General features: G+C 36.9%; 1 protein-coding gene across 2 annotated transcripts in view; it reads right to left on the bottom strand.

The window, feature by feature from the left end:
* Positions 1-24,723, bottom strand: part of ZNF518A (zinc finger protein 518A) — a 31,865-nt gene extending 7,142 nt beyond the window's left edge. Inside the window, exons 1-4 of one of the 2 annotated variants that reach the window (XM_008577885.1) lie at positions 24,661-24,723; positions 22,167-22,251; positions 21,356-21,456; positions 417-489 (exon numbers count right to left, since the gene is read on the bottom strand). The gene's annotated coding sequence lies outside the window, so the exon portion shown is untranslated. Of the gene's footprint in view, positions 1-416; positions 490-7,095; positions 7,246-21,355; positions 21,457-22,166; positions 22,252-24,660 lie in introns of both variants that reach the window. The other variant, XM_008577884.1, reaches the window with a different exon arrangement.
* Positions 24,724-26,445: the final 1,722 nt, after the last annotated feature.

The following is a 26,445-nucleotide window of genomic DNA, read 5'->3' as shown; positions in this document are numbered from 1 at the left end:
GCTCTCTCAAGTTATCATTACTAACTGGTGAGAAAAGAATAAAAAGGAAGAAATTAAAAGGAACAGCATCGGGCCGGCCCGGTGGCGCACTGGAGAGCGCGCCACTTGGGAGTGCGGCGGTGCTCCCGCCGAGGGTTCAGATCCCATGTGGAGACCGGTTCCCGCTCACTGGCTGAGCGCGGTGCGGGCGCAACACCGAGGGTTGCGATCCCGTTACCGGTCAGTAAAAAAGACAAAAAGGAAAAAAAAAAAAAAAGGAACAGCATATCTATATCTCCCTGGTGTAGCCTGAAAGTTCATCTATTACTTTTGCAGTTCCCTACCATTTTAGCTGTTTGATTTTTTGTCCCTAGAACTCAGGCAGATGGCAGCAAGGAAAGCCCTTGGCAGATTAGAACGTAACCATTGCTACCCACCTCCATTAATTCAAGCACTTACTGGTCATGTTACTTTAGACAAGTCTCAATCTCTGTGTTTTAGTTTCTTCATCTGTAAAATGGGGAGAAAAAATTAGTACTTCCCCTACTTTTTTCACAAGGTTGTTGTGAAAATTAAATGAGAAGACATACGTAAAGATATCCTGAAAAGTGCTATACAAATCATAGCTACCATTATTACCATATGTGATTATGATGTATGGGAAATGACAATATATTGCTGAGGCTGGAATCCGAGTACTGATGGTTCAGTAGTAAAAATATCAAACTGTTTACTAGGAAAATTACATTTTCTTATTTTTGCACTTTTAAATATATATATGAACATAAAATTAGATAAACTAAAGAAAATAAAGTATAAATCACTTTAAGCTCCATCCATAATGTCCATCCAAAGGACTCAGCTTTAAATTTCAATTAATCCAAATACCCAGGAACTTCATTATTTTAGAAATCCTTTACTGAGGGAACATAATTAAAAGTTAAATTAAATATTAAGAGGTCCTTTTAATATTTCTCAAACTTAATACTTTTGGTTGGGTCTTAAAAAACACATTCATATATATGATAAATTGATAATGAATTAATCAAAAGGGTACCAGCTTACTGAATTTTTTTTACATACCATGCCTACTACAGTAAAATGTTAAAACTTTTACTTTAAATTTTTTACTATATTACATTTTTATTAAATGTATTACTGAATTTTTTTTACATACCATGCCTACTACAGTAAAATGTTAAAACTTTTTCTTCAAAAGGAAAATAAAATAAATAAATGTCTAGAAAAGAAGTTCAATGATACCTAGTGGCTCCTCCACACCAATTGAGAATATTCACCTACAGAGAGATTTCTCAACAGTGACAAGCTTATTATAGTAATACAAAATATCCAAAAATAAATCTGTGTAATGCTACAAAATTACAAATTTTCTAAATACCAACAATTCCATTTCAAAATATCTATACAATTTAAAATTTTTCTTATAAAATAACATCCCAAAGTCTGATAACCAGTGTAAAAATAGGATTTTAAATAACTCAACTAACATTTACTAATACCTACTATGTGTAAGACTTTTTGATGGGCACTCTGCAGAGATTCAAAAACATGGTCCTTACTCTACTGCAGCTTATAATTGAAAGGAGGCAGGACATGTATATTAATACACTGCTTATTCGGAGTTGACTATCCAGCAGCTTCTCCCTTCCAGTACACAGCCAAGTAATAGAAAATAATTAAGTAGAATGTGTGGCAGCCAAAACAGGTGCCACAAAGTTCACTCACTAAAATGCATGCCTTTTCCTCATAAGCAAGCCCCATATATTCTCATGCAGAGTTTACTCTTATTCCAAACAATTTAAATGCATTTGCCTTGGATTTGCAGTCCTTCGCAAATTAAGATGATTAAGAGTCCCCTGGTAGAGGAGAGAAAAAATATCTCTTAAAAAAGGGGTGGGTGGGGCCGGCCCGGTGGCGCACTGCTACAGTGCGCTGCTTAGGAGTGCAGCGGCGCTCCCGCCGAGGGTTCGGATCCCACATACAGACCGGCTGCTCACTGGCTGAGCGAGGTGTGGGCGCAACACCGAGGGCTGCGATCCCGTTGCCGGTCCCGGTCCGGTACGGGTGCGACACTGAGGGTTGTGATCCGTTGCCGGTCACGAAAAAAGAAAAAAAAAAAAAAAAAAAAAGGAAGGAAAAAAAAGGGGGTGGGTGGAGGTTCTAAACAGATATAAATATATTTATATATTTATATATATATATATTTACTGTATATTTTACATATATTTAGATAAATATAAATAAATACATGAACTATCCAAAATAATTAAGTTCATAGAGATAGAATGCAGATTAATTGTTGCCAAGGGCTGAGAGGAGGGGAATGGAGTGACTGCTTAATGGGTATGGGGTCTCCTTTGGGAAGGGTGATCAAAATGTTTTGGAACTAGATAGAGGTGATGAGTGCACAACACTGTCAATGTACTAAATGCTGCTAAAGTATACTCTTTAAAATGGTTAATTTTATCTTATGTTAAGTCTACCTTACTTAAAGGAGGGGGAGGAGGGGGACACAAAACCCTAACAGCATAGCTGGTCAAAATAATCTAGGTGAATAAAACAGTCATCTGTACATCAACAGTCTTGAGGGAATTTCTGCAATACATTACACAGTAACTGATAATCATAATGGCCTCAAATCATGTTAAGAAAGAGTTATGTCACTCTAAGACAACCTTATTTAAGAAGGCATGAAATTATTTAATGTATTTTAGCATGTTAAAACATGTCATCAAAAATAAATGATCTGGAAAGCTTGCTTAAATGGAGTTCTCATTTCTTTGATAATGACAAATGAATATTTTAAATTAGGACAATTACAAAGCATAAATGTCCATCTATGTATATCATAAGCCCTAATTTTGTGGGATGGTGTGCTATGGTCTGCATATTTTCCCCTGCCAAAGCTCACATGGAAGAAAAACAAAGTAATTTATAACTAGCTGGCTCTAGAATGTAATATTCTTTTATTGGGTTTCCCTATTTTTTTTTCACTTACTTTTAAATGCTTGTAAAAAATTTCAAAAAAAATATGGGCCGGCCCGGTGGCGCACTGGATAGTGCACCGCTTGGGAAGCGCGGCGGCGCTCCCGCCCGAGGGTTCGGATCCCACATACAGACCGGTTCCCGCTCACTGGCTGAGCGAGGCGCGGGAGCAACACCGAGGGTTGCAATCCCGTTGCCGGTCCCCGGTCCGGTACGGGGGCAACACTGAGGGTTGTGATCTGTTGCCGGACACGGAAAAAAGACAAAAGACAAAAAAAAAAATATATATAGATTTATAGTAATAAGGGGATATCTTCTCCCTCGATTCCATTTTTCTCCCACAAAATACTGTTAATGTTTTGGCATGTAAAATGTCAGACCATTTTCTATAAGTTCATAAACATATAGCTGTATACACACTGGATCAGTTAGAACTCTTTCAGCTGCAAGTGTCCAAAAATCTAATTCACTCCGATTTAAGCAAAATACAGAATTTGCTACATTGGAGCGGTCTGACAGTATGTTAGTCTTAGGTGAGGCTTCATCTAGAAACACGAACAATGTAATTAGTCTCTGGTATCTCCTCCTTCTCTTGGCTTGTTAGGCTCCAGGTAATGCAAGATGATGGCTGGAAGTTCTAAGCTTACATCCTTCCAGATGCAAGCCTAATAAAACAGCACATCATTACCTCAAAAGCAGAACACAAGTCTTGGGCCAAATTTTCTTAAGTGGCCATCTCTGTAGCCATCACTGAGGCCAGTGAGATATACTTCTCTGAATGACTATGCCTGATTTGCAGGCCCTTCACTGGGGAGCCAGAGGTGCATCAACACCATCAAACAACATAAACTGAGAGTAGGAGATAGAGGATGGTTCCCTAGAAGAAAATCAGAGCACTACTACCAGATGGGGGAATGGACAAATAAACACAAAAGCCATACATATATATGAGATTTTCTCTATTTTTATAGAAAGAGAATACTATACATAAACTTTTGCAACTTGACTCTTCTCACTTTTAATATCATGGACCTCTTTCCATGCCATGCTAGCTCACTGTGTTCAACAACTGCAGAGTTATCTCACAGTATGAATATATCATGGATTATTTAACCATAGCTAGATGGGGGTCTATCCTTTCCTTGCATATTAAAAGGTATTCTAGATTTAAATATATCTTGAATCACAAACTACAGTTGACCTCTGAACAATGCAGGGGTTAGGGGCACCAACTCCCCCGTGTAGACAAAAATCTCCATATTACACTTAATACTCTAAAAAGTACTGTTGGCCTACTGCTGACTGGAAGCCTTACTGATAACACATATTTTATATGTTATATGTATTATAGACTGTATTTTTACAAGAAAGTAAGCTAGAGAAAATAAAATGCTATTAAAATCATAAGGAAGAAAAAATACATTTTTATGGGAAAATGTATGTTGGCCTACTGCTGACTGGAAGCCTTACTGATAACACATATTTTATATGTTATATGTATTACAGACTGTATTTTTACAAGAAAGTAAGCTAGAGAAAATAAAATGCTATTAAAATCATAAGGAAGAAAAAATACATTTTTATGGGAAAATGTATACATATTTATGGGAAAAAATATGTGCATAAGTGGACCTACACAGCTCAAACCCATGCTGTTCAAAGGTCAACTGTATATTAAGAACTCAGAGCAAGATGAATTACAAAACTATCTAAGCAAACATTCTATCAACTACTCTACAACTCTTCTTAATTATCATAATAAAATTTCAAAAGATTTTCAGGGATGTTCTAAACAAGGACAGTTGTTCTCACTAATGAAGTCACTATCTTATCTGATAAGCTCATTTAAGGAGGGGGGTTAACTCAACTACTGACTCATATTCGCCTCTTTAATGTAACAGTGAACAGTGAATGGGATGCCTATTGATTACAAAGAAAAGGCAATTTAAGATGAAGGTTCTGTGAAGGGTTTTAGCAGCCCTAAAAGAAGAAGAGCTAACTAAATGTAACCAGAACAGTTAGGAAGCTGGGATAGAAGACTGAGAGGGATATCTGACTGCTATCCCTAAGCCAAGATGGGGCCTAAAGATAATTCCAGAATGATTAGCAAAGCAGAACACTTTTCTTTCTAGTAGAATGAAGCAGATACTAAGTACTAATAAGAGAAGTCTCTACAATGCAATAATCAAGTTTTAATTAACTACTTCATTAGGCTATTTTGTGTAAGAATTACACAAGCTGATTTAAAAATTGTTACTAAATTATCTGTTAAAAATTGTTACTAAATTATCTGTTTAGTTTGCCTTCAGTGACTAGGGCAAGAGTGGGGAGAGAGAAAATCTGAAGAGGTAGGAAATGGAACTGTCCCAATCTCTTAAATGACTCTGATATGTAACTCAGGAGTCAAAATAGTTGAGAAATAAAACACAACAGACAGTTTTGGCTTCTTCCTTCTCTAACAGTGGCTCACTTGGAGCTTGATCATACAGTTATAAAAAGATCATTAAATACTTTGTTTCTGAGTATCAAAAGACTTTAGATGCCTAGCAGACAAATGTTCTTTTAGTTTATTATTGCTTATGTCCTGTTTCACATTTGACATCTCTTCTACACTATTCTTGGGTTTTCATGTCAGTTCTCACTAACTTTGGCTTCAATACAAGAGCTTCATAAGCTTCACTGGGAACATTTTTGCTGGACAAAAATAAAAATTGCAAAACAACACTGATAAAAGAGACCATCTTGTTGAGAAATCCACTTGGTTTTTATTTAAAACTGTTAGATAATTACTATTAATAACTATCAAATAATTAATGTTGAACATCAATATCTTTTATATTTAACATGGCATATACCCCACCATATTAGTGGAGTTTGCGTATTTTAGATAGTTTTTCGTTTGCTGTTTACCCTCAAATTTTAAGTTTGTGTGAAGAATCTATTTTGTCCTCCACTTTGTTCAACTTGTAGCATGCAGAAGCAGGATTTTAGGTGTCAACCTGACTGGATAAAAAAACCCCTAGAGAACTGGTAGAGGATTAATTCTATGTCTGTGAGGATGATTCCAGAGGAGATTCGTGTGTAAGTCAGTGGACTGAGTGAGAAAGATCTGTCCTCAATGTGGGTGGGCACCATGCAATCAGCTGGGGGCCCAGTAGAACAACAACAACAAAAAGAAAAGGCCAGGGTTCTCAGGCCTTTGGCCTTGGACTGAGAATTTTACTATTGGCTTCCCTGCTTTAGAGGCTTTCAGACTTGGACTGAGCCATGCTACCAGCATCCCAGGGTCTCCAGCCTGCAGACAAAGTCAGGGGACTTCTCAGCCTCCATAATTCCATGAGCCAATTCAACTAATAAACCTCTCGTATATCTTTGTCTACATCTATATATCTACATAGATATTTATATATCCTATTGGTTCTCTCTCTCTGATGAACCCTGACTAATACACAATCAAAGATGATACTTGATAGCAACTTATACTAGGGTTTGCCACCTATGGACAAAAAATGTATTGCATGCTGTGAATATTCCACACAACATAAAAAGAGGAAAGAGAAATTTTATTTTACTTTTAATCCTTCAACCTACTACACTAATGGTTTTTTTTACTACAGTCCAGTCTCTACCCCACCAACAAGAATTACTGGTTTTAAATGTGCTACTTAAACTACCGCTTTCTATATATGTATTATTACCTCTTATGACTTGACCAACATCTCAACAAGTCCTGAAATAATACAATTTTGTAAAAGTATTAAAATAATCTGCAGAGTTTTCTGCACCAAGATAACAACTTAAACTATTTGATACCCTCCCTCTCCCAACTGCCCACTGAAACAACTAAAAAATATAATAAATATTATATTTACTACAAAATGGCTAGGAAGTAGAGAAATATATCATACACATACTGCAAGGGTTTTGGAAGAAAATGGTACGGTTAGAAAAGAATGAAAACATATGCTGACCCACTGTCAACCATCATTATTAAAGAGCAAGTCCCCTAGGGGACATTCATCAAACCAATATTTAATGAATACCTATCTATTATGCCCCAAGTAAGGAAGTAAGTGACAAAATTCTGCCCATTCCCTCCCCTAAACATACCTTGGGAGAAAACGTGAGGCTTGAGTGGAAGATCGGGTGGAGACCTTTGGGTGACAAAGGCTCAGGTTGAGGTATGAGGAGGAAGGAAATGAATCCAGAGCTTTGAGCTGGGCCCAGAGGCCAGACAGAGCAGGGGGTTGATAGCACCAGCTGTCAGAAGAGATGTAAAGAAATTATTTCTGAACAAAGATGAATCTTCCTACGTCCATGGTTATCTTCCTCTGCTTAAGAGTTCTGTCCTTTCTCTGCATAAGAAAATTAGTATCTCTATAATGTCAGAAAAAAATTCTCAACTATCCCCCTCTCCCTCTAATTAAAAAACTGAGAAAATGTTGGTTTATTCTCTAAGAGCTCATGTCAACTCCCAATGCCATCAAATAGATGAGCACGCAGAAACAGCACTGGAGACAGTAGCTCAAAAAAGAGAAATTCTGAGTACTCAGAGAATGCTCCCCTCCATTCTCCCATCCAGCAGTGAAAAACAGTAATTACAATAAGAGTTACTGTACTAAAAAAGAAAACACTAAAAACAAAACAAAATTAAAGAAAAAAAAAATCGAGAAATAATTGGCAATTTCAGGAAGACCTGAGATGATATATTGAAAAAAACAAGAGCATATTGTCATGAAAGAGAGTTCTAAGGGAAAAGGATTAACCCAAGAATCAATTCTATATCCAGGAAAACTCTCATACATGAGGGAAAAGCACACTTTTAGGTATGCAAAGATTCAGAGAATATACTACATATATACTCTTTGTGGAAAAAAGTTTTGAGTAAATAGGCCAGCAAAATCAAATTTCAATCAGAAAGAAAAGAACTCAAAAAAGGAAATAACATAATATAGAAGAAATATCTGCTGACAATAAAATCTACAACACAGAAATATAAATATTGTTAACATAGTTAAAAAAGCAGAAAAAACTGGAGAAAGGGAATATTTGCAGCAACAAACATATAAGAAGCCCTTAAGGAAGAATTAATAATGAAAAACAGGAGAGGTAACAGCAGCAACAAAATTGTGGATGCTGGAAAACAGAATATAAATATTGTTAACATAGTTAAAAAAGCAGAAAAAACTGGAGAAAGGGAATATTTGCAACAACAAACATATAAGAAGCCCTTAAGGAAGAATTAATAATGAAAAACAGGAGAGGTAACAGCAGCAACAAAATTGTGGATGCTGGAAAACAGATAAACAGGTAGTAAATGATCTTGGAGACCCAAGAAAACTTAATCCCAGGCAGACAGTGGGGAAAGCTAAAAACTAACCCATTTTACACTCTCAATTTCCAAAAGGCCTAGGAACTGACAGCACCAATTATCTCTGAAATGGCAGGAAGTAGGGAGGGAGAAACTAAAATAAAGAGAACTTTGGAGAAAGCTGCTGGAGTTTTAGTTAGATCCTAAGATTGTCTTGATCACTCTATCACGCTATTGGTAACTGCTGTTTCCTCACTATAGCAGAAGTCTAAAGGTTTATTCTTTGCAGAAGGTAAAACAGAATCTCTGACATAGGGGAGACCAGGCACAGGTGAGAAAGTGGGCACCATACCAAAGCAAGAAGATTAAATGGCCACATATATATGAGACACAAACCCACACACCATGTCCCCTTTTTTTCCCCTTCTAGGTTGGCTCCTAGGCTAAAACAGCACTCCTTAAAATATGGTCTGCTGATGGTCTATAAACCTTCTGTCACCAGTCCATGACAAGACAGGTACAGAAACTGAAAGTAAGCATTTAGAAACAATTACAGCAATTTTAACAAATGAGATTTTGTTAAATCTACTGATAAAAATATGAACTTATGTCCTGTATGTCTTCAGGGGTAAAAGAAAAAAAAAATCTTGATGTTTCGCCCATCAATTTTAGAAGCATGGGGCCAGAATCTGGAACCTGACCAGGCCTAAGCAGGGCTCCCCAGAGTAGAGGTCAAAGCTTTGTGTTACAAGCCCCTCCATGGGTTCAGACAACTTCCTATCAGCTTCACAGTCATGAGCAGACAGCCAAGGGATTACCAGACATCTGAGGAAATCCTCTAATATTATTTCTAGATCCAGATCAAATAAATGGAAAAAAGTAACTTGTTAGAACAGAACAGAGACCACACTGAGACAAAACATTTTTTTTTCCTTTTTGTCTTTTTTACTGACCGGTAACGGGATCGCAACCCTCAGTGTCGCGCCCGTACCGGGGACCGGCAACGGGATCGCAACCCTCAGTGCTGTGCCCGCACCTCGCTCAGCCAGTGAGTGGGAACCGGTCTCCACATGGGATCCGAACCCTCGGCGGGAGTGCCGCCGCGCTCCCAAGCGGCGCACTCTCCAGTGCGCCACTGGGCCGGCCCCAAAACATTTTTTAAAACTCATTGATTCCTTAGGGATATAAGAAATTAGAACAGGATGCTACAAAAAAGGAACATAGAGAACAAAAAGAACTTTTAGAAACAAGAAAACATAATACAAGCAGCAAAAAAAGGCAATGAAAGAGTTTGAAGGTAAATGTGAGATAACTCCTCAGAAAGCAGAGCAAAACACAGATGAAAAATAGAAACAGGATAAAAAAAATTAGAGAAGCAATCCAAGAAGTCTAATGTTTGACTAAAAGGAGTGCAGAAAAAAAGCACAAACAAAATAAGGAAAGGAATCGTCAATAATTTTTTAAAGCACAGAACTATAGGAAATCAGTTTCAAAGACGAAAATGCCCACTAAGTGCACAGCATGATGAACCAAGACACAACACTACAAAAGATTCAGAACAGTGGAGGCAAAAGAATATCCTACAAGCTTCTAGAGAGAAAAGAAAAAAAAAAATCACATAACGAAGAATTAGAAATGAGACAGTTCTAGACTTCTAAGCAACAATGACGGAAGCACAAAGATAAAGGCGCAATACCTTCAGATTCTGAGGTAAAACTTTCAACTGAGAATTCCATACTTTGCCGAGCTATCAATCAAACACAAGGGTAAAATAAAGACACACAAAATCTCAAAATTTACCTGCTAGACATCCTTCCTCAAGAAGTTACTAGCAGATGCACAGCTAGATAGGAAAAATAAGTTCTAGTGGTGTAACATAGTACTAGCAATCTATAATTAACACTAATTTATCGTATGTTCTCAAATGGCATCTATAAGAGAGGAGCTCAAATGCTCTCATCACAAAGAATTGGTAAATTTTTGCAATTATGAATAATTACCCTGATTTGATCATCATACATTGTATAATATGTACTGAAATATAATTCTGTGCCTCATAAGTACATAAATCAATGTCAATTAAAAAAATAATATTAAAAAGAGAAGATATATTCCACCAAAACAAGAGAACAAATCAAGAAAGAGAAAGTCATAAAGTACAGACAACAGATCAAAATGGAGGAAAGAATAATAAACAATATCCCCAACACAACAGTAAAGAGAATTCCCAGGATGACAGTTGGGCACCAGATCACATGGTCCAGTCAGCCCAAAGAAAAGAAGATTCTTCCATCACTCAGAATCTCCATGACACTGCTATCTTTTCAAACTTAGTACAGAATCCCCAGGTGAACATGGCCCAGATTCTTATCTGTATTGGACTTGTACTGACATAAACTAATAATGTTTCTGTTTTCCCCTCCATGCCCTTATATCCATGTCAGCTGAGGTAACAGGGAACTTAGAAACAAAACTAAAGGACCACCTACTCACTCTGCCAGACATCCAATATCTGGTCTACATTATAGGCTTGCCAGATTCTGATTATGGTGAGCCCTGAGGTTCCTAGGATTCACTAGTGACTTTACACACTGACTTCCCCAAAAGGGGCTCTGGTAAACTATCAGAGAAGCTAAAGCTTAAAGCTACAGTCAGACTATGATCCAGATATTCTGTTCACCTTAACTTCTCCTGGAAGCCATCATCTAAAAATGGCATTGTTACCCTTTCACTGCATAGCTAGATTTAGGCTCACTACCAGATTTACAAAACTAAACAATCTGGTGTTTATACAGTCATAAAAATACCAAAAGTTAGAATGGTAGTTTCATATGGGTTGGGAGCAGAGAGGAGGATATAAGCAGAGAGAACACATTCAGAGTAGAGGGAAGGAGCTCTGTTTCTTAACTTTAATAGCTGGTAAGCAGATATTTCTTTTATTACACTATCTTTAAACCACATACGTATTTTATGCATTTTGTATGTAAATACATTTCACGACAATAAAAATAAAAACACATTACATAATGGGCAAGGAACACAAAGAAGAAAGTCACACAGGAACATAAGTGAAAATATGCCCAGCCTCATTAGAATGCAAAACAAATTAAAATACTAAGAAAACTTTTGCTAATCAGATTACAAAAGATGTTACATATTTCTAATACCCAGTGTTGGTCAGTGAGGAAAAAGAGGCAAAATGATGAAAATACACGCTGGTACAACCTTTATAAAGAACAGTTTACGAAATATATACAGAAAGCCTGGGGGAAAAGAACATAACTTCTGATTGACTTCTAGAAATATATCCTAAAGGAAATAATCAGAAATATTCATTGCAGTACTGCTTACAAAATCATAAAATTAAAAATGAATGCCCACCAATAAATAAAGATTAAATAAGTTATACTTTCATTCAGTGGCATATTATTCAATTTTAAAGACAATATTATAAACCCACACTTATTAACAGAAAGATATCTAAGATACATTAAGTGAAAAACCAGAAAATAAACAACAGACATATTAAGATTTAATTTGTTCAAATATCGATAGATGGGATAGAGAATGGCTAAACAAATGGATAGATGGACCCACATAAACTCACGGTAAAAAGTCAAGAAGAGTACACATATAAAAATGTTTATAGTGGTTACTGGTATCCTTAGATCAGTGTTTCTTAAAATGTTCTCCTTGGATCACTATGGCCTCCACAACTGGCATACTTCCTTATGACAGCACAAGCAAATAGCTTACAGTTGGATGTTATGAGAATCGTGATCTCTTTGCCTCCACACCACAATTTCATGAAATTTTATCAAAAAATGGCATGGATCCATGAAAATTTTGAAATTCTTAAGTGCCTTCTATGATAAACCAACTGAGTTTTTCCTGAACAAACTCAAAATAATGTACTTGATGCCATAATATACAAACTGATTAATGTTGACACTAAAGGTGAAGAAGAGATCAAAACAAAATAGATATTATTCTACACTGCGTTCTTAATATCAACACACAGGTACCCAATCATACCAATGCAGATAAACTATAACACCAGCCTTAAAGTTAACGGAAAACATAACTGTCGGAAGGAAGAATTATGCTTCTGAATGTCATTCATGTTATATAAATTCATGCTATAAGAGAAGAGCTTTTTGTTTCTTTGTTTATTTAACAATTAATTTGTAAGGAATGAAGTTACCCAAAAAGTGAGTAATAGGAGTCGGTACCACCAGAATAGGACTTTACATATGCAGTGTTATTACATAAATAAAAAGTTGTTCGCATTTTAGACAGAAAACAAATGGTATTCAAGTAATAATAATATGCTTCCTGATCTTGGAATATTGTTAAAAGAAAAATAAATACCTAAAATTGTCACATCAATCTAATTTTGACTATATGCTACAAAAAGATATGAATAACAAGTATAGTGTAGAACTGTTTTTGCATTACTTAAAGTGCTGAATTTGGGCCGAGCCCGTGGCGCACTCGGGAGAGTGCGGCGCTGGGAGCGCAGAGGCGCTCCCGCCTCAGGTTCGGATCCTATATGGGGATGGCCGGTGCACTCACTGGCTGAGCGCGGTGCGGCCAGTCTCAAAAAGGACAAAAAAAAAAAGTGCTGAATTTGACAAAATTTTAGTTAGAATTTTTTTTATGCCATCTTTAACAGTTTGGGTATTGGTATTACAGAGAATTTATAAAATGAACTGGATTACTTTCCGCCATTTCATCTGCTCTGGAATAGTTCACTAACCATAAATATTACCCTCTCCTTGAAATAACACAGAATGTACCACCACCACCATCATATGAGCCTGGCAACTCTTTAGATTTTAGACCTTACAACCTTTGCAAGTTCTTCTATGGTTTCTGGACTTTTTGGGCTTTTTACTGCTTGAGTCACTTTCGTAATTTTTTTTTTTTTTTAAATCAACTTAGTATACTTCCATAAATCTCACTTTTAAGAAAATATCCTACAAAAAAGGCACAATTTATCAGTATAATTTAAATGTTCAAATAGGAAAATGATAAAGTAAATCATGGAACATCCACATGAAAACATGATACAGAAAGAAGAATAACTTGGAAAGATATTTATTGTGAATTTTTTGTTTTAATTTTTTAAAAAAAGAAAGTTGCAGATTAAGGCATATAATACATTTTTAAATTAGGAGGAAAGACGCTATTAGTATATATTTGTATAAGCATAGACAAATCTATAGAAAGATATCCTCCACACTACTGACAGCAGGTTAATTCTTTTAAAAAAGAATGACAGCATGGCATAGCAAAAAACAAACAAACAAACAAAATAAATAAGGAGGGAATCATCAGCTCTCCTAAATACCTTGATTGAAATCAAGAAGGCAATGTCGCTACCACAAGCCTTTACTGTGGCCTGCCTGTGTATTCCTGCTCTTGAATTCCAGGAAATCATGTATCCTTAAAGTGACCCCCCCTTTCAACTTAAGCTAACTCCCATTGGTTTCTATTACTTGTAAGCAAAGGCTCTTAACAAAGAAAGTTGACAGATCAATGTTGACTGTGTCTGCTTCATAGAAAGGAAGGTTTTGTAATGTTCCTTTGAAGAGTAGTAGGACTTAACCATTTAAGAAAGAAGCAAAAGTAATCTTTTACTTTTTTAGAAAAAAAATCTGTTTACTTTTTTAGAAAAACAGAATAAAGAAATGCTGAAAGAAAAGCATTTTTCTACAAGGTACAACAGGGTCTAGATAAAAAAATGCATAACAGGAGTTTAAGTGAAAACAAACTACAAGGACAGATTTGAACTGGATAGAAAGGCAACCAGGAGTCACTAATAATATTTCTAAAATACTGCAGAGAGAAGTCATAAAAGCAGTATTTTAGAAATATTATTAGAAGGGTACTAGAAATCAAGATAAATTGGAGAAAGAGAAAAAATAGAAGTGAGAAAACTAGAGGATTAGAGTGACAATCCAAATAAAAAGTGAGAAACCAGGAAACTGGCAATGTTAACATAGGTTAGAACTCACACATTGGGTAAAGAGAAATTTTAAAAGGACAATGCCCAAAGTAAAATGCCAAGGATAAGGCAGATTTGAATAAAGTGAATCAAAAGGTACCATTCCTAGAAAATTACGTTCACTTTCTACAACAGATTAAAAAGCAAAGACAATCCATAGAGTCTAAAAAAGGAAGAATTTATGTGCTACTCACAACATTCTAGTTGCTTAAACATGAAACGAAGAACTAAGAAACTCTGATTTTAGTTTGGTTGTATTTGTAACTCAGTATGTACTCTGTAACTTAAGCTGTCACATTACACAGGTTGGAAAACTAATATAATTAGTTATGACTTTTTTAAACTACTGCATTCCTTGAGTCATTCAATCCTTTTTTCTGCAGATATAATTAAGTGCTAAACAGTCATATAAATACATTACTGAAGATAAAACCAAAGCAACATGTGGCAGGAAAAGCTTACTGAAAAATATATGGCTCTGCCTAAGAGGAATCTAGAAAAACAAAACACCCTAAGACTATACCTGCAAAGCAGAACCAATTTCACTACCCTCAAAATTAACTATTATCTTTTCATGACTTGAAACAAACATTTTGGGCTTTTTTTTTTTTTTTCCTGTAGCTGTTTTGAGTTTATAAAAAGCTCACCCGAGAGACTAATGCCTACCGTATTTTAAACAACTGAAATAAAAGGTGTTGTAGAATTTACATACATAACCAAAATCAGCCCCCTTCAAATCACTGGGGCCTAATAAGCAACTCAAATGTAGGGTTAAGTATGCAAATGTAATTAAGTACAGATCTAGTCCAGGCCACTGCCATTTCTAACTTAAATTAAAATAATAGTCCTCCTCAATGGCATCCATGCTTCCCTCCTGCCCACCACCCTCCTCTGAATCCATTCTCCACACAAGAGCAAACGTGATCTTCTTAATATAATATAGATCACAATGCTCTCCTGCTTAAAACTCCTTGGTGGCTTCCCAAATGTCTTAGTCTATTCAAGCTGCTGTAACAGAATACCATAGACTGGGTAGCTTATAAACAAGAGAGATGTCTCACAGTCCTGAAGGCTGGGAAGTCTAAGATCAAGGTACAGGCAGATTCAGTGTCTGGTGAGGAGGGCATGATTTTTGATTCATAGATAGCCCTCTTCTCATTGCCACTGCGTCCTCACATGGTGAAAGGGGTGAAAGAGCTCTGTGTGTTATCTCTTATAAGGGCATTAATCATCTCCCAAAGACCCTACCTCCAAATACCATCACACTGGAGATTAAGTTCAACATAGGAATTTGGTGGCAATGAGGCAGGACATAAACATTCAGCACCAAGGCAGTTAAAACAAAACTTTAATCTCTTTACAAAGCTTGGAATGAACAATGACACCTGGTCCTGGGCCTCTCGCTTCAACTTCATTTCACACCACTTTCCCCATCTGTAAATATACTCCATCAAGTCACCATGGTCTCTCAGCTCCTCAAATATTCCTTTCCCATCTCAGGCCCTTGCACCTGCTATTCCCTGCTTGAAATGTTTTTTCTCCCATTCTTCAAATGATAGATCCTTTTCACCTATTAGGTCTCAGCTCAAATGTAATCACCTCAGAAAGGCTTTCCCCAACCTAAAAATTATACCCTCCTCAAAAGGAAAAGAAAATTTATCTACTTTATCCCCTTGTTACTTCTTTTTTGTAACACTTTTATCTCTGGCAATATTTTATCTATTTGCCAATTTATTTTCTATCTGTTTGAAACAATGGAATATAAGCTGCATTAGCATAAGAACTATATTTGTCACATTCTTTGCTGTATCACCGGTATCTGGGATAGTGCTGGGCTCGTAGCTAGCATCAAATCTGTGCCAGTCTTTGTTATAAGCACTGGGAACACGGCAGTGAACAAACAGACAAAAACCCTTCCCCTCATGGAGCTAACATTCTATTGGTTATTTAGATAATAAATAAAGTACGTAAATTATACAGTATATTCAAAGGTGACAAGTGCTACAGAGAAAAATAAAGCAGGGATGGAAAGGCAGAACCAGAGAGTAGCAATTTAAAATATGAAGTCAGGGAGACCTCGCTTGAAAAGGTCTTATTAGAGCCAAGATTTTAAGGTGTGGAGAGAACCAATATTTCAAGAAAAAAATACTAAGTACCAAGACCCTAAGTATACAGCAAGCTTAACATATCTGGGGAAAAGCAAGAAGAATGTCAGTATGACTGGAACAGAAAGTGTGAGAGGGAAAGCAGTAGGAGAAAAGGTCAAAGAAGTAACAAGGAGATAGAAATAGGACCTAATCGACAATGTAAGGACTTTGGTTTTACTCTGAATGACACAGGAAACTACTGGAACATAATGGGCAAAGTAATAACATGAGCTGAATTATTTTTTAAAGAGATCACTTTGGCTGCTATGTTAAAAACGGAGTACTTGTGAGGGATATAAGAGTGGAAGCCAAAGAAAAGTTCGAAGATTACTAAACCACAATTATCCAGTAAAAGATGATGGTGGTTTGGTGGAGACAATGAGGCATAGTCAGACTCTGAAAATATTTTCAAGAGAGAGGTTACAAGATTTGCTGACATGCTTTCTATGAGAGAAAGAGACATGTCAAGGATAACCCTAAACTGAAAGAACTGGATTACTATTTACTGAGATAGAAAAGACTGTGTGAAAATAGTAGGGAAGTCTATCAAAAGTTCAGTTTTAGCCATGTAAAATTTGAAATGTCTGTTTGACATCCAAGTGGAAATGTGGAATATGTAACTGGATACAGATTATAGAGGTTTAGGTGGAAGATAAAATTTGGGGAGTCATCAATATGTGTACATGTATGTATGTATTTATGTATTTGGGATGGGATGAAATCACCAAGGGGAAGGTAACAAAGAGAGGAATCCAAGGCCTGAGCCTCAACATACTACAACATTTAGCAGAAAGAGATGAGAAAGAACTAGTGAGACTGAAGGTGCTATAGGTCAAATATGTCCCCCAAAAGTTCATATATCAGAAACTTAACCTCCATTTTAACAGTGTTAAAAGGGTTGGAAATCCAATTACAGTAACTGAAAGGCAGGGCCTTAAAGAGGTGATTAGGCCGTGAGGACTATGCCTTTGTGAATGGATTGATTCATTCATGGAGTAATGAGTGTGGTTCTAATGGCTTTAAAAGAACAGCAAGTGAGGAGGTTAGCTCACTCTTCCTCAGCCCATTCTTGCCATGTGACACCCTGCTTATAGTCACCACCAGACCAAGGCCCTCACCATACATGTTCCCTGGACTTTGGACTTCCCAGTCTCCAACTGTAAGAAACAAATTTCATTTCTTTATAAATTATCCAGTTTCAGGCATCCTGTTATAAGCAATAGAAATGAACTAATACAGAAGGTAAATCAGGAATGTGGCATCCTGACAGCAAAGTGAAGAAAATGTTTCCAGGATAAGGGATTGATCAACTCTGTCTAGTAAGAGGAGGACTAAGAACTGATCACTGGACTTAATGTCAAGACCACTGGTGACACTGATTAGAATAGTTTCAGTGGAATTATGGAGGAGAAAGGCTGATTAGCATGGGTTTAAGAAAAAAAAGGGAGAGGTAGTAGAGATGTAACACAGACAACTCTTTCAAGGAACTTTACCATAAAGGACCAAGAGGGAGAAGAGTTGAAGTGGGGTTTTTTTTGTTTTATGTTTTTTAAAGGTGGGAGAATCTACAGTATGATTGTATGCTTATGAAAATATCTAGTAAAAATGGAAAAACTGATGATAAAGGGGAAAAAAAGAAATGCAGGAGCAATGCCCTCCAGCTTAGAAGGAACAGAATCTAATGAACAAGTTGAAGAGTTGAACTTAGAAGGAGCAAAGATAATTTATTTATAGTAACTAGAGGGGAGGTAAAGATGCTCCCATGTGGACAGATGTGACTGAGAGCCTGTGAAATGAAATGCCTCAATAAGTCTACCATAGGGGTTGGCAAACTACAGCCTGTGGGCCAAATCTGGTCTGCTGCTTGTTTTTGAAAATTAAGTTTCATTGGAACACAGTCACACTCATTCATTTACATACTGTCTATGACTTCTTTCATATTACAATGGCAGCTGATAGCTGCAACAGAAACCATATGGTCCACAAGCCTAAATTATTTACTGTCTGACCTTTTACAGCAAAAGTTTGTCAGCCCTGGTAGAATGGAATGCTCCAACTGTTACTCTGATTTCAGGGTCAGTTAACTGGCTATGAGGAAAGAAGGTATGCATGGGCCTAATGACACAGCATTAACTTCTACATCATTTCTAGTATCTGGAGCTCAAAATGAATACTCTATGAGTAATCAAATATTAATTTTGTTCCTTATCTTTTTTTTAAATGTTTTTATCACTACTGCTACATTAGTTTTGAACTGGCTCTATCTCTAGGAAAGGGGCTATGGTTTTGCCTGTTACCAAGGGATCTCTCGAAAAGGGAAAGGGAAGAAGAAATAAAGCAATTATATATAAAACATAGAACAGCATTCCAAGTTAATTAGTATTTTTGTTTAATCTTCAAGACAGATGAATATAATAAGATTTTTTCTCAACAAATAATTTAATACCATTTCATTACATTTAATTTATATCTTAGCATCATAAAAATGGCATTACACTAAAAGAAACATAAACATTTTATTCAAAGAAATTTCCACCTTTAGAGAGAACCAAAATTTCTGGTGGCTTTCTAAACACCTAATACATGGATTTACCTAAAATAGCCAACCTTATTTCCCACTAGCAGCTCTCATTGCTAAAACACATATATTGTTACAGTCAAACCAATCTCAACCCCTCGTGGATCAGCCCACAATCATTTCCAACCCCACCATTTCTTCAGTTACTCTCTGTGCCTATCAAAACCCCACTCACAAGTCAAAACCCATTTGAAGTTATAACTCCTTCAAGAAACCTTCCTAAATGGGCCAACCCTCATTAATTTCCTTCCTATTAGAACTCAGACTAAAATACAATTGCGCATTCATTTGTCTGCATTTTGTATTGTGTCATTAATCTGGATTCCTTAACTAAACTATAAGCAATTTGAAGGCAAAGAACTCCTCTTATTCTTACATATTACTAAAATGCTAAGCACAGCACTGGTTATCCTCAACACATGTTGTTGATCTGTATAACCTAAATATACAAAAATGTGCAATATTAGATAAAGTCCACCATCCATTCAGCCTAGTACTTATAATTCTTGACTATTCAGGTAGTTGCACATACTTGTATGTAGACACCCAATAAATGTTTCTAAGTTGAATGAAGGAAGGACTAAACACATGTATGAATGATGAATAAACAAAGGGCATCTTTTAGAAGGTGGAGGAAAGGGGCAAATTTTAGAAGGATGTGAATGATCAATTTGAATCTTAAATTCATCAGAACACTTTCTGCTGCAATCCAATTCAAACCAATTTATACACAGAATTTGGCCCAAGGAACTGAGAAAGACAACAGGGTGGCTCACAGAATCAAAAGAAAACCACAGGTACCATATACTATGTTCCCTGAAACTGCAACTGGCACTCTATCGCCATCCATTTCTCATCTCTATATGACTTCACTTTCTCCTACTACAGATAGGCTTCTCATACATGTGGGAAAAAATGTAATTAGTACCCTCCCAGATTAACAACCTCAGAGAAAAGGGAGCATCTTTCTCCTAGCATTTGCACATCAATTTCAGAGAAGAATCGTGACTGGCTCTGCTAGAGTAACAGGAAATCACTACTCCAACAGTAATGACAAGGCTGGGGTTATACGACTGTCAGACAGTCTACCAACCACTCAGAATAGGGGAAGGTGGGTTCCCCAAATGAAGAGATACTGGATTAACAAAAACAATACAGTCAGCCCTTTCTGCCCGTGGGTTCCACATCAGTGGATTCAACCAACTGCAATCAAAAGTACTGGAAAAAAAAATCGTGTTTGTACTGAACATACATACAAGCTTTTCTTCCTTTTCATTATTCCCTAAACAATACAGTATGAAACTATTTACATAACATTTACATTGTAATAGGTATTATAAGTAATCTAGAGATGACTTAAAGTATCCGAGAGCATGTGCATAAGTTATATACAAATACTGTACCATTTTAAATCAATGATTTGAGCATCTGTGGATTCTGGTATCCACAGGGGTCCTGGAACCAATCCCCTGTGGATATGTCTTCTACCAGCTACAACCTTCCTCAACCCAATTCTAATTAAGAATTTATGATGATTTCTCTACATTTTGAAATTATTTGTATTTCTACAGAGCCAATATTTGTTTTCAGCCATCACCACTTCTTGAAATGAAACCCATGTAAAGCCCCAGTTAATTCTTCTAACCTTCAAGTCATGCACATTCATTCTAACATTCTGACACTTGTTTCATGCAGCCATACCAGTCATGACTTTAAATTTTCAGTCATACTTCACTGACAAGTTTTTTAGATGGACTAATCCAAACCATTTCAGTCAGTCATACGAGGGGTCTTCAAAAGGTTCATGGAAAGATTTGTGTTCTCTTTTAATTCCATTTTTCCATGAACTTTTTGAAGTACCCTCGTATAGTAGTCTCTTGTGTACTTCATTACATCTAAAACTTTCATTCTTCATTATATTATTTTTCAGAGTACTTTGACTAAAACATAGTATAGAAAACTCTTGGCATTTAGTATTTCTTTATTCAGGAACAGCACAGGACCCATGTGAATCTTTTGGTAAGAGAGCAAACAAATATTATGTAGGAAAAAGTTATTCAAGTAAACAACATAAATGATAACTGCGTATCTCAACTTAGCTTTGTTGCTCTCTACTCAATGTAGTCGTCAGACAAAATAAAAAATGCTTGCCTTTGAGAAAAATGGCCCTGAAAATAAAGCAATCTGCTGGTGAATTTCAGGGAAGAACATGGTTATGATTACAAAAGTAATAATGTAAGGTGGTATAATCTACTTCAGCTATTTTAGCAGTTACACACATAATCTTAATCCTAACTTAGGGTTATACTTATTAGTGCATTTACTGCATTTGGTGAGGGGAATTAATTATATGATACTGTGGTATCCAAGAATTTGGCGATTTCAAAGATCCCAGGACCTATTCAACACAAACAGCAAGAAACATCTGTGTTTCAAGGGTAGATTAACCCCTTTTATTGTACAAAGGTACAATATTTTCTATTGTGTTTCCAAAGTTTTCCTTACAATACCAAGGATTTCTTGGCATTTTTCCTTCTTTTTGACCACACCAGGACATTTTGATGATTGTTTCCAGGTAACCAGTAATAACTCTATAGTGATTCCCAAGTCCCTTTTCTGACTCACAATGTAGATGCTATTAATTATAATATAAATATATATTACAAAATTTTTCTTTAGGCAAAATACTTTGCATTTACTAAACCAAAACACAGACACTCTTCTGGCCATAAGTATCTCCATTGTTCATTATACAGAAGCCCTTAAAATGCCACTTCTATATTTAGAAGGATGATACAGTTAAAAATCATCTTCAGGTCTTTAAGAAAATGTTAAATAATAAACTATGAAACCAAAGTTTACTTTTTTGCTTATATTAAAATAAAAACCCAAGTATATTTTATTTTGGCCAAAAACAAAACTGTTAACTTTTACCTAGTGCAATATTAAAACACGTTAACTTACTTCTGAAATGAAAACCCACATATATTTTATTTTGGCCAAAAATAAAATTATAACTTTTAAAACTTAAGAATACTCACATAAATGTAACTTTTCTACTTTAGTCCAATATCAAAACACATTAGTTTACGACTTAATAGACTATATACTCTACTACTTCAGTCTTTACCATACCTTTTTTTCAAGGGACAAAAGGCACACAATTTAATGCTTGGACAATGTCACAATCAGGAACAGTGATCAAAAGAAGAGATGATATCTGGAAACGAAAACCAACATTTTAAAACTCTGACTGCAAAAACTATTAGTAAATGTTTGTGTACTCTTGATTCAATTACATTTCATATTCAACTTAGGTGTATAATTTTTTAAAAAACCTCTTTGCACTTAGGCATATAACATATTGATACCCAGTGAAAGCACGTCATAAACTTAAAAAAATCACAACTCAAAGCTTAGAATCAATCTAATTCAATATCTTCATTTGTTACAAGATAGAGAAAATTAGTCTTGCCCAAAGTCACAAAACTAGAACTAGTATCTGGATCTGATTCCAACCCAGTAACCCTTCCGCCACAATTCTACCTCTTAATACTCACTTCTGGTATCTAACATCCAACGAAATTTGCTCGCCATGAGAAGCCAATACCCCATATAGAACTGAAACTACACACCTGAGATCAAGTAATAAAGAAAAATGTAAAGACTTTTTTATAAACTTTTTCTTCTGCTTACAGTGCTTTTCCTAAAGACTTCTAGTAGAGTACCTGGTGGAATCTGGGCAAGATTCAAGACTTGCATCATTTTAAAAAAAAAAAAAAAAAAGGAAGTTGTATTAAGTGCTCTAAAGCACACTATGTTTCAATAAGAACAATTCCAAACAACTGCAAACAGGAAAGTAAACAAAAATCATTAAGAAGGCATTTAAAGTATATTGTGAAGTCAAATTATAGATTTATGCTAAAATATATCCTCTCTGTAATGTTTCAAGATATAAAAACTTTTGGGATCAGAGTATAATATTACCAGAGAGGATAAGATAGGATTTGAAGTGTGACAATGACAGAAAAATCTCAAGTATCATCAATATACATAGTAGGTGTTCACTGTGGTTTGTGTCCTTTCATCCTTCCACAAAACCTGATCTAAAACGTTTTGAATTGGTCATTATGCTTATTATGTGCAAAATAGATTAGATACCTACATTTTATCCTCCGCCCCCTTTTTTTAACAGCTTTATAGATCTGGAGATGATCTTATTTATCATAATTTTAACAAAAATCAACAGTGTCTACTATGCTTACCCTCCCCATGAAATGCTAACCCCTGAAAAAATACCATGCAATGTCTTTCAGAATTTCAAAAAAATACACTTTTGCTGAAAGATAATAAACCCATTTCTATAAGTTTACAATTAAACTCTGAAAATGTTAGAAAATTTCACTGAATCAATTTAAATGGTTTCTATCTACTCAGCCTGAGGATACTAACCTTGGGGTACACTCGAATCACACCCTTCGCTTTAGAACAAGCAATTCACCAGTATTAGTAAACTAGACCTAACATACGGACTCTCAAATTAATAAATTTCCTACCCTGACGGGAGTTTGGTGTCTTCATGTTTCATCACTGTGACAACCGTACAAAGTTCAACATTCTTATGAATTCCTTAGACATCGACTTGTTTTATTTTTCGAGGGTGTTTTAGACTTTTGGTAACATACTCAACAATGTTTCACTAAAACAGCTCACAAACACTAAATACCCCGAAATTTAAACCAAAGAAGAAAACTAAGCTTTAGCTTTTGTATTCTTAACTTTAAGGCTACATCTGTTTCATTGGTCTACTTAAAACATTTTACTTTATGTACATTCACCCTATATATCTTCAATTACACAGCCACCTAGGAAGAAACTGTCTACTTGACAAGGACACCATGTTAAGAATAGACTCAAAATGGACCCTACAAGTGAGAACGCCAGTCACAAAGAAATCCATCTGCCACTGGGTGTGGTTGGGTCTGCAGGGAAGAGCACCTTTGGTCAACTCTGAAAGAGGGTGCGCGCGCCAAGGAGCTGGGCATCTCTGCAAGAAAGGGCCCCCAATGACCATAGACTGGGCCCACAGTAGAACCGCCGTCGAATCCGACCTGCGAACCTATAGCTCGAGGGGTGAGGTCTGAGATGTGCCCATGCAGTCTCCACCAGCCGCGGAAGCCGCCCTGTTGGTGCTTCGAGCGCCGTGAGCCCCGCTTAGCCCCAAACACCGCGCCCAATCCGCCCCTTCCTCCGGGTTTCGGCTGCCCTCGGGCGCGCGGAAGCACACTGTCCTCGAGCTCCCGCCCAGCCCCTAAGGTGTAGGAGACTGGCGAGTTCAAAAAACCCGGACATAGACCAATCTCAGGTTAAGAAGCGAGGTGTCAGCTCTAGCAACCTGCAAAAGCGCTCAGCAAAAAGACCGACTTCTCTAGAAAAACTTTGCGGCAAGTTAGGCGGAAGCGCTGAATGGCCGGGACTATTTTACAGGCGCTTCCTATCACAAGAGGCGGGCCCCTGGGTCTTTCGGGGGGACCCTGACGCCCCACAAATTCGCCCTTTGCCCCCTGGCTGGCTCTCTACAGGTCTCGGCATCCTAACCCGACCGGGCGGTCCCGCTCACGGGGAATACCTGTCGTAGACCCCATTGCCTGCGAGTCCCTGATGGCGGCCATTACACTTCCATCCGGGTATTGCCGAAAAGCTGATCGCGGCACTACCGGGAGAGCACGCTGCGGCGGAGGGATCCGCGCTACACCTGAAGAAAGCGGAAGAGAACGGAGGCCGGCAGGACCCGCGCTTCACCCTGGCGAGACTAGGCCATGGAGCTGGGTTTGCCGCTGACCTCGCCAATTAGCGCGCCTGCCTGGCGCCCGCCACTCAAGTGACTCACTCACGGCTCCCCCTTTGCTCACCAGCCGCTGCAGAGATCCTACTGCCAATGGGATGGGCAGACAAACGTCCACTCTAGGCTCCTCAGAGTAGACACCAGAAGCAGGAACTCTGTGCACTTGGCAAGCCCTTGCTGACTGAGAATGGTCTCAATCCTGAGATTTTAATCAGTTCCGGCTTAGCAAATGGCGTCTCCCCACCACTTACAGCTGACCTGCAGGTTTTAGTAGACATTGCAGTCCAAGTCAACAAAAGAAGCTGCCAGCAGCAGCTGTGGAAGACATATGGAGCTCCAAACATGTGCATATTTAATAATTGTTCTGAAAACTGTCTTTACAATGAGAGATGCTCTCACACCACAATGGAATCCTTCCTCTTCATCACAAAACAGGGACAAAGAGTTCATTTAATACTGTTGGCTTTACCCCAAAGGCCAGTATGGTTCCTCCTCTCTCCTTTAGAGCATTTTAGAGCATTTCTGAAATCCAACCTATTTATTGATCTCACTCTTTACATAAGTTACTTTCCCTTAAAATTTTTTTAAAAAAAGAACAAAAACGGAAGGGCGGAGGAATACCCAAAATACTGAAAGCATTACTACCATTGAATTTTGTCCTGTTTTTTATGTTCCATATTTTCTTAAGCACCTATGTCATTTATATTTTTTTTAAAAACTTAAAAAACTATATATGATGAATATTTTTGATTATCTTGGAGTATGCTTTTGAAAATGTCGACCTGTAGTCATACGTAACATTTTCCCCATCCCTTAAAAAAAGAGGACGCTAAGGAATCCTCACTTTGTCTTTAGGAAGCATTCTTTATCACTACATCGATTGGTCTATAAAGTCCCACCTAGAAAAAGCAAATGAACAGAACTCCACATTATAATACTCAAATGCTTCTACAAAGTATACAACGAGAAATCTTACATAAATACTAAAAATGGCACCAGTATGGAAGGAAGAGCATGTTTACCAATAGATTTTATCCTGCATTAAACATCATCCCCCTCTCCAAGTCTTAATTTACATGACAGCCGGACATACATACATGACAGAGGAAAGAGAAAGAAAAGGAATTTATTCTTTTAATGGCAAAAAAAAGGTACTAGTTGGGAACATGAGCAGAGTTATTTGTTTTGCTTTCGATGCAGTTTTTGGCTTTTGTGTTTCACAATAAGAAATTGCACCCCCCCCCCTTCCACAGGGTTTTCTCATTTCTCTCTCCGACACACACTAACGAAGGCCTGGTGTTCAACCTGACCCAAATGTGAATTATCTGAAAGAGGAGCACAAGTTTCCAAGACACGAGAACAAAAAAGAAAGATATCAAACCAAATGACGTATATTTTCTGAAGAATTATTGGAATAAATAATCTAAAATAAATATGCTAAGCAAACTTAATGAGGGAAGATATCAGTATATTAGGCAAGAACAAAAACTCATTGCAAAAATGCAAAAATAGGCCGGCCCGTGGCTCACTCGGTAGAGTGCGGTGCTGATAACACCAAGGCCCCAGGTT

Source organism: Galeopterus variegatus, unplaced genomic scaffold (assembly GCF_000696425.1).
Source record: "Galeopterus variegatus unplaced genomic scaffold, G_variegatus-3.0.2 Scaffold1597, whole genome shotgun sequence".
In the NCBI taxonomy this organism is placed as follows: Eukaryota; Metazoa; Chordata; class Mammalia; order Dermoptera; family Cynocephalidae; genus Galeopterus; species Galeopterus variegatus.
The sequence above is the reverse complement of the archived record's forward strand: the minus strand, read 5'-3'. Positions and strand labels throughout refer to the sequence as shown.